The sequence below is a fragment of the Strix aluco genome, chromosome 2 (genome assembly GCF_031877795.1).
Source record: "Strix aluco isolate bStrAlu1 chromosome 2, bStrAlu1.hap1, whole genome shotgun sequence".
NCBI classification, from domain to species: domain Eukaryota; kingdom Metazoa; phylum Chordata; class Aves; order Strigiformes; family Strigidae; genus Strix; species Strix aluco.
This window is the reverse complement of record NC_133932.1, coordinates 55358960-55372580: the sequence shown is the minus strand read 5'-3', so window position 1 is coordinate 55372580 and position 13621 is coordinate 55358960. Positions and strand designations below refer to the sequence as shown.

Here is a 13621-nt window from a genome sequence, read left to right as displayed (position 1 = left end):
AAGGAAATGACACTATACCTTTCCTAAATAACAACAGAGCTAGCATGTGATATGTGAATAAGATACTCTTAAATCCACCCATGCTTACAGTATTAAAATGCCAAGCCACGTTTGGGCTTAAATAATTGCTCTCATTTTTTATCTTAGAGTTAGTAGTGGTGAACATTTTATTGGCAAAAAACATATTGTACTTCAGAAATTTTGCTTGACTAATCTAAATCCAGTGTTAATAAGTGGGCAGGAGGCAAATGCTGGTCCACTCATTTCACGTGCTCTGATATTGTAATGAGTCAAAGGATACTTTTTCCATACACCCCAAGTCCCCCTGTCCCAAATCTCCCAGCTGTGCTTAATCTTGAAGATGACTGGATTATTTAATAATTTTTTTATTGGCAAAGATTAGTTTAAAAAGCCTCAAGAAGCCACCTTCTTGACCAAGCCAAGTTTGGTACGTCATGAATCTGGCTTCAGAGAGGATCCTCCAGATGGAAACAGATGGGCCACTCTTCCTGTGTTTTGGGTGCAAGGGACACTTATCTCGTTTCTCCAGTTAGTGTTGTGTTGGGATAGCTGTTGAAATCAGGCTAGGAAAAGTTTCCTACCCTGTTTTGCATGCCTACAAGTGATGGGGAGTTTGCATCTGATTGTGTGAATTCCAGGTCCTGACTATTTTATTTTCTGTATTTTTGCTTGAAGGATAACGTTGAGATCGAAACTTTCTGTTACTACTAACTAAAAATATAATTAATATAGGGCTAATGCTTTGACAGGGGAAAAAAAATCCCCAAACCAGATACTGGTGTTAATTGGACATTGAATCGCTTCAAATCATTCATTAGCCTGTATGTACATTGTTCCCAATCACCTGCAGTTTCATTTCAGTCAGAAGGTGATAAGATAATCTTTTTTTAATTAAGGTGACATTATAAATTAACCTGTCAATAAATGGCATTAGCTTTTTCAGCAGTGCAGTTACAAATGGATGGATTTGTAGCACTGTTCTTATAGCCAAAAGAGAAATATTGGATCTGTGCTGAATTGTTAAATACTAATGAATAATTTATTTAATGAATTTTGTCTTCCTCTGTTCATGGTGTGACTGGCAGAGCACCAGCCTTCTCCAAATGTTACATTTCTCAGAATTACTCTGATTTTTGGGGCCTTACTGCTTCGATTTTGCTACCCAGACTAGATAAGTACATTATCTGTTAACTTCCCTGATCTGGCTGAGAATCAGTTTTGTATTATAGATTTTTGTGAGAATGTGTATTGGTAACTAGTTTTTAAATTCAGTTTCTGTGGAAGCTTAGCATGTTGTTCTGCTGTAAACCTAATTGTGTGAATGATCGTGGAAGTGAATGCTCAGTGGCTCAGACATCAAAGTGAATTAAAAATATGTCAAAGTGCAGAAATATTTTATACTATATCTGGTTGGATTTTGGTTATTATGCTCTTTTACAAGATTAATAGGACTTTTGGAAGAAAAGTGAACTGTCTCCAAAAGCATTACTGGAAGAAAATTGGCTTTCAATGCACATCTAGTGTAAAGAAATATGTAATAAAATTCTTTCCAAGATTCATAAACACTTGTACTAGAGGAGTCAAAGCTGTAGGTCCAGCTGTTTATTACTGAACTGTTGATTGCTGAAGCAGTTCTCTTTAAAAAAGATGCTCTGCATGTGTAGTATCTTTTGACCAGTTTTAAAACCAAACCAAAGCAAACACTATGAAGTATTCTGGTGTGCTGTGCTGCAGTGAAAATGAAATTCAGTAGTCCACGGGATGGGGCCCTGTATTGGGATGGGGCCCTGTATTGGGATGGGGCCCTGTATTGGGATGGGGGCCTGTATTGGGATGGGGGCCTGTATTGGGATGGGGGCCTGTATTGGGATGGGGCTTTTGCTGGAAGTGTTGCTGAGATCTGAAGAGGTAATCCTGAGGCAAGCATGGGGTTGGTGAGCATCATCTCTATTCTTGTTCATGGACTGCTGCTGCTGCATTTTAAGCTCATGTGCTTCTGCTCCTGGCTCGCCCCATGCCCTGCAGTAATCTGGTTTGCAGGAAGACACTTGACATTTTAAGAATTTGTTTTGTGCTTATGCTTCTCTTTGTCTGTTATTTTCTGACATTTACTCACGATTTAAAACTGTGATAGCGCTGTCCTTACATCTTACTACATCATCTGCTTCTTGAAGGCTACCAAATCTGCTTCTGTTGGAAGAGATTTTGTGTCTTTTTTCTCCTGCCCTCTAGCAGACAAGTTTGGAGGTTGTTACTGAGGTCTGCGGAGATGTTTTGCCTTTCTAACTGTGAAAGAGAGGCACGTGCAGGAGCTCATCTGTAGACTTGGACAGAAGCAGGAGGAAAAGGGCTTCGGTATTCATTGCTGGACCTCTGCTGGGAGCAGTTATTGGAACCGAGGTCAAAATATTTCAAGTGCAAATGCAGTTTGCTTAGTCCCTGAACACAGATTGTTTGGCTTACCTGGTCTGTCACAGGCAATAGCTTTTAACTGGTCTTTAAAATCAATTGGTGCGATAATGCTTACTGCACAGTGGCTTTTACTGAAAGTCTCCGTCCTGTAGGAAACCAGGACCCAAGTCCTGAACATTTGTGCTTTGAGCGGCAGTCAGTTATTTGATAGCTGACTATTTTTCTGCTAACTATTTCCATGACGTTATATGTGGTGTTACCCACAGGCATATTGGGATGTTGAAGTGGATTTCTTTTTTTAATTACTATTTTTGATTGATTTGAGAGGGCATGGGGGGTGTGAGGATCTACTAGTGAAGATGAAAAAAAACCACAAACAAAACCAAAAAACCCCCAAGCCACAAGGCACTGAACAGTGTGATCTAGTCGCATTTATTCTGCCTTTGCAAAATATAATAATTACTTTTAAATTCTTATTTCCCGTCTCAATTAATTGCATTTTGTACTCAAATGTGTGTTCTTCTGATTATTCTCTTCTTAATGCACTTCCTGCTTAACCGCATTTTTGTCTTCTGTGCCCTTCATAGTAGTGTATGGGTTCGTGTTTATTTCCTGTTCCCTACTTTTTGTATATTCCCCCACAGTTCATACATTTCAGCAGTGCTTTGAGCTCCCAGTTTGTTTTGCCTGAGTTCACTATATGTACCAGAGGCAGTTGATTTTCTGTCAGTTGGCAGTTTCACCTATTTTAAGGAAGACTAAGCAAATTCTACATTACTCTATATAATACTGTAGCAGAGAGGGCAGGAAAAGAACTAATATTGCTCAGGGACTTCCAAAGGATCTGTAGCCTCGAGGAAAATGTGGAGAAAAATGTAGATTAAATAAAATAAATATTTTTTTACATTTCTAGCATTGCTGTGACTCACCAGGAGGCAGGAAATAAGTTGATTTTCCTTCAGCCTCTTGCAGAGACTGTGTATACACTTTCCTTAGGTTGTTGAGTTGGAAGTAGAAAATTAAAGGTTGGCAGTTGGGGGTTTCATCCTAAGTGGAGAAAGCTACTCTCACCTCAAAAAAACAGGGAGCAGGCTGTCTTCTCAGGGAGGTACGGGGGAAATACTTCACAAGATTTTGTGCTCAAAAGGGAGCAAACCCGGTTGCCCAGTGCTGGGATAGTCTGAACATCAGAAAATACTCCACTTGAGAAAGTAGCCTTCTCTCCCTCTCTGGCCGGAAGATATTCTTACAAATTTTAATTAACACAGTTTTAGCACCAGAAAAGAAAGAGACTTCACGCTTAGTTTTGGCACTTGCAAACATGAGTGCAAAACTATTTTCTGAGCATTAGGCACAGTTTTGCATGCTGTGTGGAAAGGTAGCTGTGTGCTGTTCTGCCATCAGTGCCTTTCTCATCTGTCTGTTGCTGTTGACATGTCAATGGTAGGAATCTCCACTTCTTCTGACCGTGTTTTTCAGGTCTTCAGCTTGTCTACAGATTTTAATCTTGAAAACCAAAATCTTTTCACAACAGGAGCTTGGGTGTATTTTGAACTGCATATGCCTAAATGAAGGTCTGTGGCTTTGGTGGATGGATGCATTTTGGCCATCCATGATTGATTTAGCTGCCAGCCTGGAGTTACTAAATGAATGGAAATTCTCTGAGAGACAGCACCAACAGACAAGCACCTATTCAGAGCTTGCTCATTACGCCAGACAACAAAATTGTTGTGAAGCTGCATAACACTTGCATTGTGATTAGTTGCATCACTTACTCATGTTCTGCAAAATAAACACATTTAGATGGCCGACCATGACAAGCATTTCAAGAAGTAATGGTCTTTAAGCCTCAGCAAAGACATAATTAAGCTGAATGTTGAAAAGAACTTCACAGCTTTGAGTGCAGTCAATCAGTGAAATGGACTCTTGGAAAAGCCAGTGACATTCCACATCAGCTGTCAGTCCTGTATTTTTGGGTCCAAGAATAATGTAATTAATACCCTACTGAAGGTGGTGGAGACCAGCCTTCTGAACCTCGATGTGGACAGTAGCCATCCATTAACCCACTGCCTCTGAAGCCTTTCAGGGAGCTGCTGTGCTGTAACCCAGCTGGGGACAGGGCAGGTTAATTAACAAGATGAGATGCTTTTGTCATTTATAGGAAGAAGGATTGTTAATAGGAAGTTGGTGATGGTGTGTTCAGCACTGACATAGTGCACAGTGGCATGGCAGTCATGGTAAAAATCCTTAATAAGAGAAAATCTAATTTTCCACAAGAAAAATTTTTGTGCTACTCTGTTTCATCTATGAATGACTTGGCCTTCAGAGCATTCACCATGAGCCTGTAATGTTTTAGCCATCGTTTCATATCTTAATTGCTTGATCTTCTGGTTTTGCGAACGCTGGTCTTGTGGCAGCAAACTGATTAAATTCTTGAGGTTTCACTTTCTGCATGGTGGTTAAGCTGATGGAGTGAGCCATGGACAGGCTGCTGTCACCCGAGCCGGTCTGCTAGTTTGGGGTTATTGGAAAAGGACAGGAGACATCAAACAAACAGCCGATTGTCCTTGCTTTGGCAGCATGTGTACTAACATTGGAACAATACAGAGAATATTAGCATGGCCCCTGTGCAAGGATGACATGCAAATTAGTGAAGTATTCCATATTTTAGGGAAGTGGTCACAGCACCAAGCCTGTCAGAGTTCAGAAGGCATTTGGACGTTGCTCTAAGTCACATGGTTTAGTGTTAGGTAGTCCTGCAAGGAGCAGGGAGTTGGACTCAATCATCTGTATGGGTCCCTTCCAACTCAAGATATTATATGATTCTGATTCTTATGAAGAGCAGGGAAAGGGAAAGAGAAAAAAGTCAAGTTGGCAGAGAGTGAAGTATAAGGAAACCACAAAATAAAATGGAAAATATGAAGTCACACAGCAAAAAGAGAGATTGGAAAGACTAGCAGAAGTGGTGGGGAAAAGTATTAGATAATAAAGGAAATGAAAGGTGAAGAGGAATGACAATAAGTGAAAGTCAGAGAACCACATTGGGAGAGGAGGAGGGGAAGAAGACAGTGATTTAATAATGATACATTTATTTAAACAAAAAAGTAGCAGTGATAGCATCTATCTATAACAGCTGTGCAAACATGCAAACCCCACTATTGAGAAAATTTCTAATATGCATATTGGCAGATGCTTCACTTGGAGTGCTTTATGTGAGCCATAGGCTTAATATGTCTTATTTACTGGCCCTTCCTTTTTAAAGATAGCTGGGAGTGAGTGGTCTGGCAAGGTGAGGATTATGGACTTGGAAATCCTCTCTCCCATTCTGTATTACCTCTAATGTACAGGTAAGGTGGTAGTCTAGAGTGGTAATGAACCTTTAACATTAGATGCAAGATGGATGCTAAGTAAGTCTCTATGCATAAATCCCTTTCAGTGGCTTCACCCCTCCACTCCTCCAAAGTGGGACTTTTGTAAACACTTTTGTTATAGTACAAAATTTGGCTGTTTTGTTTTTTCAGACTCCAAAGCCTGACATTGTTAGCCTTTTCTCCAGAAAGATGAAGACCAGGAAAACGTGAGTTACAAACAAAGAAAGGTTACATTTTGCTATGTAAACTAAGAATGCAATTAAAAAAAAAAAAGACTGGGGGAGAGGAGCCATGTTTCTGGATACTCACGGTAAAGTGGAAAATCCTGACTTGTGCAAGTTATCGCAGCTCCACTGTTGGCATCTTTATGAATCAGGACCATAGGAAACAAGTCTGTCGTATCTTCTGCTTTTCAGTTGATTTGTAGCTACTTACACCCAACTTCTCATCTCTATCAGACTCTTACATTGGGTAAAGTGAAGAAACAGAGTGAATGCGTTACTGTCTTGAGGAATGATGATGCTTCCAAAGAAGTGTGTGATTTGGGTGGGTATACAGTGCTAGAGTAACTTTCTCTCTGACCAGTCCTATATTCCTAGGAAAAAGTACTTAAAAGTTAAAATCTGTGGTGTTTCAGAGAGTAAGATGTCTCAGTGCTGTTGAAATTCAGTCAGATTTTGGTGACTAAGTTAGTTTTTGAAATTTCTGGTCCTTAGACTCACAAACAGAGCTGTAAATGGCCCCTTGCAGTTCTTTGTTCTGCTTTGGTTTGTGCTGTCAGCCAATCTCCTTCATATTTTTGAACAACCACCCTATACTAAATCAAACCTAAATAGACGTATACCCCTAGGTAGAGGACCTCTATCAGCTGTATTAGAATTAATGCAGATTAATACAGATTAACAAAATGGTGACCTTAGTTTTCTCTGCTAGTTTAGGTTATACTTTGTATTGCATTTTGAAAAAGTGCTTTCCAGGATCACCTTTTTGGAGGTCTTTGTGTCAGTCCTTTCTGTTTACATTTGGTAGAGTACTCAGTTAAGCGCTGATTTGGTGATCTTCTAGTAACAAATTTCTGTGTGTACAGTTGATATTTTGGGGGTAGTCCTCTGCAGCATGAGAATTGGTTGGTTGGTGGTTGTTCCCCCCGCTAGCTATATATTTTGTCAAGGTTTCTTATGAACCATCGGTACATTTATTCTTGAAGTTGAGTTTGTTTTCTTGTTAACTGAGTGGCAACTATAGGTAGTCAACATAATCTTTTGAGTTTCTGCAGACAACGTGCAGCTACTGCTGTGTTGGGTGGAATACTTGGTTGGTACAAATAGAAAAATGCAATTTTATTTACTTATTTGTTGGTGCACAGGATGGTATGTGACCTGGAATGAAACTGGGCCACGGCTGGGGCCTTCTGCAGAGAGCAAGCATGGCCGCGTGACAGAGATTGAAAGTCCCGAAGTGGTTTAGTCTCTGTTTTACTTCCATTTGAGAATTAACAGCAGAAAAGAGGACTTACAGGTTTTATCTGGGTTCAAGTGGGGTAAAAAGAGATTGGCGTAAAATGACTGCTGTATTGTGCATGGGTGGCGCTTCCAGTCCTGGGTCTGAGAATACTGCACCTCTCTGCTCATTATGACTAAAGGTAAAGCAGTTGAAAAGAGGAGTTTTCTCAGTAAGCAAAATAGAAGAGTCTTGATCTGAATACAAAACACGTATTACCTTTCCTGGAATTATTCAGCGAGGGACATACTAGAAGGAGGGTAACTTCTTGGCTCAGAATAAAAATGAACAAATCAAATATTGAACTACCAAGTAGTTGACATTCTTTCAGCTCTTAGATTGTTCCCTCCTACATGTGTCTTATATCTATAATGTTAATTAAGTTGTATTGCAGTCAGTAGTCTTTAGCAGATCTAATTTCCATCAGATGGAATGTATGTTCTTCAATCTGTCTTCTACTTCAGAAAGGGAAGAAAGGAATATTTGTATTGTTTGGGGATTTTTTTTTGTTTTAATTGTTTTGCTTGTTTTATTGGTGGGTTTTTTAAATTTGTTTTTTCCTTCTGTTGATTTGTGGGGAGGGGAGTGTTTGATAAATGGATGCCTTAAGCTTTCACCCAACCTCCATATCAAAAAACCACAAAACCCCCATATTTGAAGGGGCAGTAATTAACCTGCAGCAGTCTGGTTTAATAGGAACAAATAGGGAACAAGTGATTAAATACTGAATGAGCAAAAATCTGAAAATTGCTCTGCTACCTAGAAAGCCTTTGATGCTCTGTTTCCCCACCAGATAGGCATTTCATTAAAGAGTATGGAGGTACAGTGCACATGGAAACAGCAATTCCACCTATAGAGAAGGAAGATATTTTAATTCTTCATTGCAAGTGTGGACTGCAATCAGTAAAACGGGAAAAAAAGGTACCGAATGAAAGTGCTGGAGTACTGGTTCAGCAAACACTTATGCACATGACTATCTTGGGTGTAACTAATTAAGCATATGAGCCTTTGCCAACATCAGCATGTGCTGCTTAAAAACTCAGGATGAAGCAAGAAAGTAGAAAAATTAAATCTTGGTTCATGCAAGAATACTTAATAGTTTATTACTCTGCCTTTTAGTTTGAAAATGTTGTATTTATGTTTACAATTTAATATAATTCTCTGGAGAGAATTACTTTGTCATAGCTTGTTTCCAAAATTATGTGCTTAAATTTATAATTTTTCTGTAATACAGTTGCTGTGTCTTTGCCTTCCTCTGGAGATGCTCTTATTGCAGATGCCATTGGGGATTAAATAGAAAGAAATGAGGTTCCTTGTCTTTATTTCCAAAAAAAAGGTGGATTACCATCTTTACATGATGTCATCTTCTTTTCTCCACTGAAAAGATAAGTAGATAATGGAATGGCATCAACAATAATATGTAGACTAGAAAAACTGAAAAAAACTTCCATAATATTTTGTTTTTAGCGTCTTACTCCACTGCTGAATGTTTTCAGAAACAAAGTTGGTTGAGAGTTATGTGTCTTCCTGCTCTTTCTAAATTACCACCAGTCTTGCTTGTTAAACTTTAAGGATCACCAAGAATTTAAGCAGAATAATTTTGTCACACTGGGGATGCTGCCAGTTTGGCATATCATCCATAAAGCCTTCCATGATAACTCCTCAACACAACATGCCCTGTTGTGTGGCAGCTATTAAGAAAATCTCATTTCTAACAGTGCAAGACCTTTCTGAAACTCCAGTTGTACTTTGTGGGGTTACGTCAGGGGGGATCTCTTCTCTGGGTGCTGAGCAATCAGGGAGATCGATCCAGGACAGTCAGTGGACATGTATGGTATATACCCACCCACCCCTGAGCCACATGGTCAGACACTGCAGAAAATTCCTGGGGTCAATCCTGCAGTGTAAGTGGTGATAAAGAGACAGTGTTTTAGTAAGGACGTAGTGATAGAATGAGAAATACCGTGATAAGAGGAGTGAATATTAGGTATATAGTGAAAAGAATAAACAAATAAATGGAAAAAGCAAGGAAGATACAGAAGCCATCAAGATGAGTTTCATTTTTAAGTCTTTGTTTTAATGACCTTTCATTGTTTTAACAAAGATGATAGTGAAAGGTATTGCCATACATAGCACCTCTCTCAAACTCAGTATTTCTAAGAGATTTTCATTTAGAATGGCAGCATCTCTGTTCCATTACTTGTAACCTGCATTTTTATTATGATTAAGAATCTCTATTTTTAAAAGAATAACATTTTCTTTCCTTGCTGTCTTGGAATGGAAGATCTTTGCAACAGAGACTTCTTTTCTACCAGTGTTAAAGGCGATTACCATGTGGAGAATGCTCCTGAAATATAAATAATGTATTGATAGGAACTGTAGAACCATGTAGGTGGAGGACTAGAAAAACTGAATGTTTGCCAAGCTCTTTTATTATTTATCAAAGCTGGTGAAATCTAGTTGTCACAGCCCAAGATACTCAAAGATCTCAGTAGAAGCCAGTCTTTTTGTAAGTCATGTTTCTTTAACCAAAAATTACAGTTGCACTAGTAATGTTCTTTGAAGGGTTGCAGGCTCTAGGAAGTTGGTTTTGGTTTTGTAGTTTGTTTTTTGTTTCTTGTTTGTTTGGGGTTTTTTAAACAGATTTTAACCTATAAATCTTTGCTGACAAGTTCAGAAACTACAGATTTTTGTCATACGGAGCTCTGATACAATAGAAAAAATAACTATTTTGAATTAAAAACTTGTTTGTATTTTTAATTAAACTACCAGGTTTTCCTCTAAGGACCATAGAGCTAGTTTGTGACATGGCCTTACCTTCAGGCACATTTGAAAATCCAATCCCTTAATGCTTTTGGAAGCCAAAATCGTTTTTAAACCTTATTGTTAATAACCAGAAAGTTAGCAGTATGCAATATTAGCAGAATATTTTTATATGTCAGTATCATATACAGGTGCTTGGAGTAGCAGGGTTGGTTTTTTTTTTAAAGAGCCCCAGTTGGGTTATAATGCACGTGTGATATATAGTGTTCCTGTAGAGTACTGAACGTAAATACAAGTGTACAGATAGCATCTGGTCATAAAAGAAGTGGAATGGTTGCAGGCATGTTGACACACTCTAGTGAGAAGAAAGAGAGCCCTGTAATAAAATCTCATTGAGGATGCAGAGAGTATGTTTCAGCATTAGGCATTCTCCTCATGTTTCACATAAATGCATCCTCCTCTCACGAGAGGATGAACAGTACATTTGCACCGGCTCATTCAAATTGAATGTTGGTAAAAGAAGAGTCTTGAGCAAACACTGAACAGTCTGGCATTTTTTAAAGACAGAAGAAAGGTTAAGCGGTCTGCTGCTTAAACTGCTGATTTTTGGATATTTATTTGCTGACCGAGTGTATTGAAGGTGGTGAAAGCATCATTGGCAAGATTTCGGATCGCTGCATAGCGCAGGTCAGGATTATATTAAACTGAGGCTGTTTTTACAATAAAGTTTAGATCTTCATAAGTGACCTAGTCTGTTGCTTTTGTATCTGAGGTTAGTTAGATTGTATTTTGCTTGGAGATAAGAGGGTAGGATGTGCCTTCTCTGTATCTTTTTCCTTTCTCTCTCTTTGACAGCACTGCAGCTTTAACTTTGCTTAGAGCTGTAGTAAATGAGAAACTTCACTAGGGTCAGCATTTACTAACCAGAACATTTATTAAAAATAATTAAAGATAGACTTCATTATGCATATTTTGTTTCTATTATTTGTGTTTGCTGTTTCAAAAATAATGTAGAGCTCACTGAACCCGAACTTGCTAATTTTCTCCTTAATACACTGAATGACTGCGTGGATGAGACTCACAGTCACTCTTTTGGGTGAAGCACAGTGTCATCTTGCAGTGCCTTAGATATATTTTAAAAGCATCACTAGTTAATTATAGAAAGAAAAGGTAAGGCTATACGTGCACACTAGATTTAATCTTGCTTTGCTCTCACAGTGAAGAGATTTATAAGAAGCAAGGAATTTTTATGTTATTCTAGATTATTTGCCTGTTTAACTCTACTACCCTGCAATAGACACACACATGAATGCCACCTGTGTATATAGCTGAATATCAGAAATAAACGCCTTTATTATTTCATTGCTGTTTAACGGTGTCTTAAATGTTAAGGAAAGTCTTGTGCTATAAGTGCTCCTGAAGTGTTTTTTTCTTCTCTTTCTCTCCATGCATGCTCTCTCTGTTTTTATTGTTTTTATTTTAAAGACACCCTTTCCAGGGCTTTAATGCTGATTTATTATTTTTGTTATTTATTTATTTTTCCCAGCTATAGGATAAAATGTTTTGCAAGAGAACTGCTGTGATGAAACTTTCTGTTGCTGTATGTGAAGTCTTGCTTATTCAGTGAAAGTAGTCTGCAATATTTGCTCAAGAGAGCTGTCACTCCTGAGAAAATGTTCAAAATAAGACTGAATTACTTAAAAAGATGTGTGTCTATATGTATTTCATTTGTGTATATAAATACATTCTGTAGACATGGTGTCTAGAGCTGGTTTTGATTTGTCTGTGCAAAACAGACATGTAGTAGTTGTGTAAGTGACACTGTCTTTAGCTGACTTAGACGTTCTTCCATGGACATTCTGGATCAGAGGTTCCTGCAGGAATAACGTGAAGTCGCATGCAGCTAATGTCGGGGTTCACTGGCTTTGCTGAGATGATTTATTGTAGAGGTGCTGTAAGCGGTGACATGTTCTGTACATGCTTCCTTGAACAATTTGATTGCATTAGTGGTGTCAGGTGAATGGCAAAAACCAAGCGGTGCTGCTGTCATTACTGGTAGTAACCTGCATTGGTAAATAAACTTACGAAGCCTGTATAGCATTTTAGGAGTGGAATGTGGTTTTGGTTTGGTTCTTTTTGTAACAGGAAAAACAGTCTTGCACTGGGATGTGTGTGTACTGTATGGGCAGCAGTGACTCTGGAAATCAGAGTAAGCCTGGAATCATAAGACTGTAAAATGTGCTCCAGAGCTAGATAAATGCTTTTTGTGAGTCTCCCAGGTATCTGTTAAATAGGTTTCCAGAAGGTGTGGTTTGACCATACAATTTCATGAAAGTATTATGGGAGCAGCATATAGCTTATTCAGTCCCACAAAGATTTCTTTGAATACTCTCCCCTACCACCTCTCTTGCGCAACTTGTGAAAACCCTGGGTGTGATGTTCAGCTTCCAATGAAAGAGACTGCTGTGGAAAAAAGGCATGACACACAGCCTACCGAACTGTTATGGTCCAAGGGATTGCTTTGTTGCCGCCATAATTATCAGACGCTCTGGATTTGCCTATATTTTTCACTTGGTATAGTGGAGAATTACAGGAAACTCTGTAATGTGCCAGTGTTTGAGGGGGGAAAAAAAATGATGCAAGTTGAGATTTTCACTACTGGTTTAAAAGGGTGAAAGATGCTCATCTTCCCTAGGCTGGACAGCCCTCTTCCTATTCCATACACACAGCTGGTTTTGATTGCGCTCAATTTTATGCAGTTAATTCATGTCAGTTTTGGGGGTTATGTGGTTTGATTGGGTTTTTTTGGTGGGTTTTTTTTAATCAACTCATTTTGTACTCATCTTTAAAAATTGGGAGTAGAATCCCAGTATTATCTTAAACATTAAATAACTTTCAGTACTAGAAGATAGCTTCTTGCTCTTCTGAAATCTGATGATTAATGCTTTTGTTTACTTCTGAGCGATATGTTGTTTGTCATGTCACCACTGAAGTCCCGCTCCTTTTCTAAAATGGGTGTTCTTGGCTTTGCACAGGCAATGTTTCCTTTTTGCTTTCAGAACTGCCTTAGTTTCTTGTCCAGAATCCAAATAGAGAATGGAGTTTAAAATTTAAATTAACCTTAGAACAATATTTAACAATTAAATCGTAACACCGAAGTTTCAGTAAGTTAGTTATTCCTTTCTTCTGACTACCTATAAGAAAGACAGAGGTGATGACAGCCTATTTTCCTGCATGTAAACGGGGTACTCTCAATAGCATTAATTAGCTGATTCTTCTGGTAAGCTCAGAGGGCTCTAATTCTGAAATAATACAAAAATAACCAGGCAGCTGCTCTACATGTCCATTTTTCACCATTGAACATTTTAAACATTTGTATTCTAGGAGAGATGTCAGCCGGTTCTCAGTCAATATTTACAGTATTCAACTTTCTCAGAGAATATATAGAATATCTCGAGGTATGTTATAACCTACGTGCCACCTGTGAGTAAGTGCAGCCTTTCTCTCATTGGTAGAGAAATGTTGAAGGGACTGCGTGGTTATCCTTGTGTGGT

At 38.6% G+C, this 13621-nt stretch overlaps 1 protein-coding gene and 1 non-coding gene across 6 annotated transcripts in view; both read left to right on the top strand.

Moving 5' to 3' along the window:
* The window catches only part of FRMPD4 (FERM and PDZ domain containing 4), a 371171-nt gene that overhangs the window by 100047 nt on the left and 257503 nt on the right, over positions 1–13621 (top strand). Inside the window, exon 1 of one of the 5 annotated variants that reach the window (XM_074814824.1) lies at positions 10620–10754. The exons of the other annotated variants lie outside the window; for them this stretch is intronic. The gene's annotated coding sequence lies outside the window, so the exon portion shown is untranslated. Of the gene's footprint in view, positions 1–10619; positions 10755–13621 lie in introns of those variants that run through there. 5 annotated transcript variants of the gene reach the window in all.
* LOC141920376 (U6 spliceosomal RNA) lies at positions 5001–5103 on the top strand. The gene has a single exon (XR_012622319.1). It is a non-coding gene; the product is annotated as a U6 spliceosomal RNA (small nuclear RNA).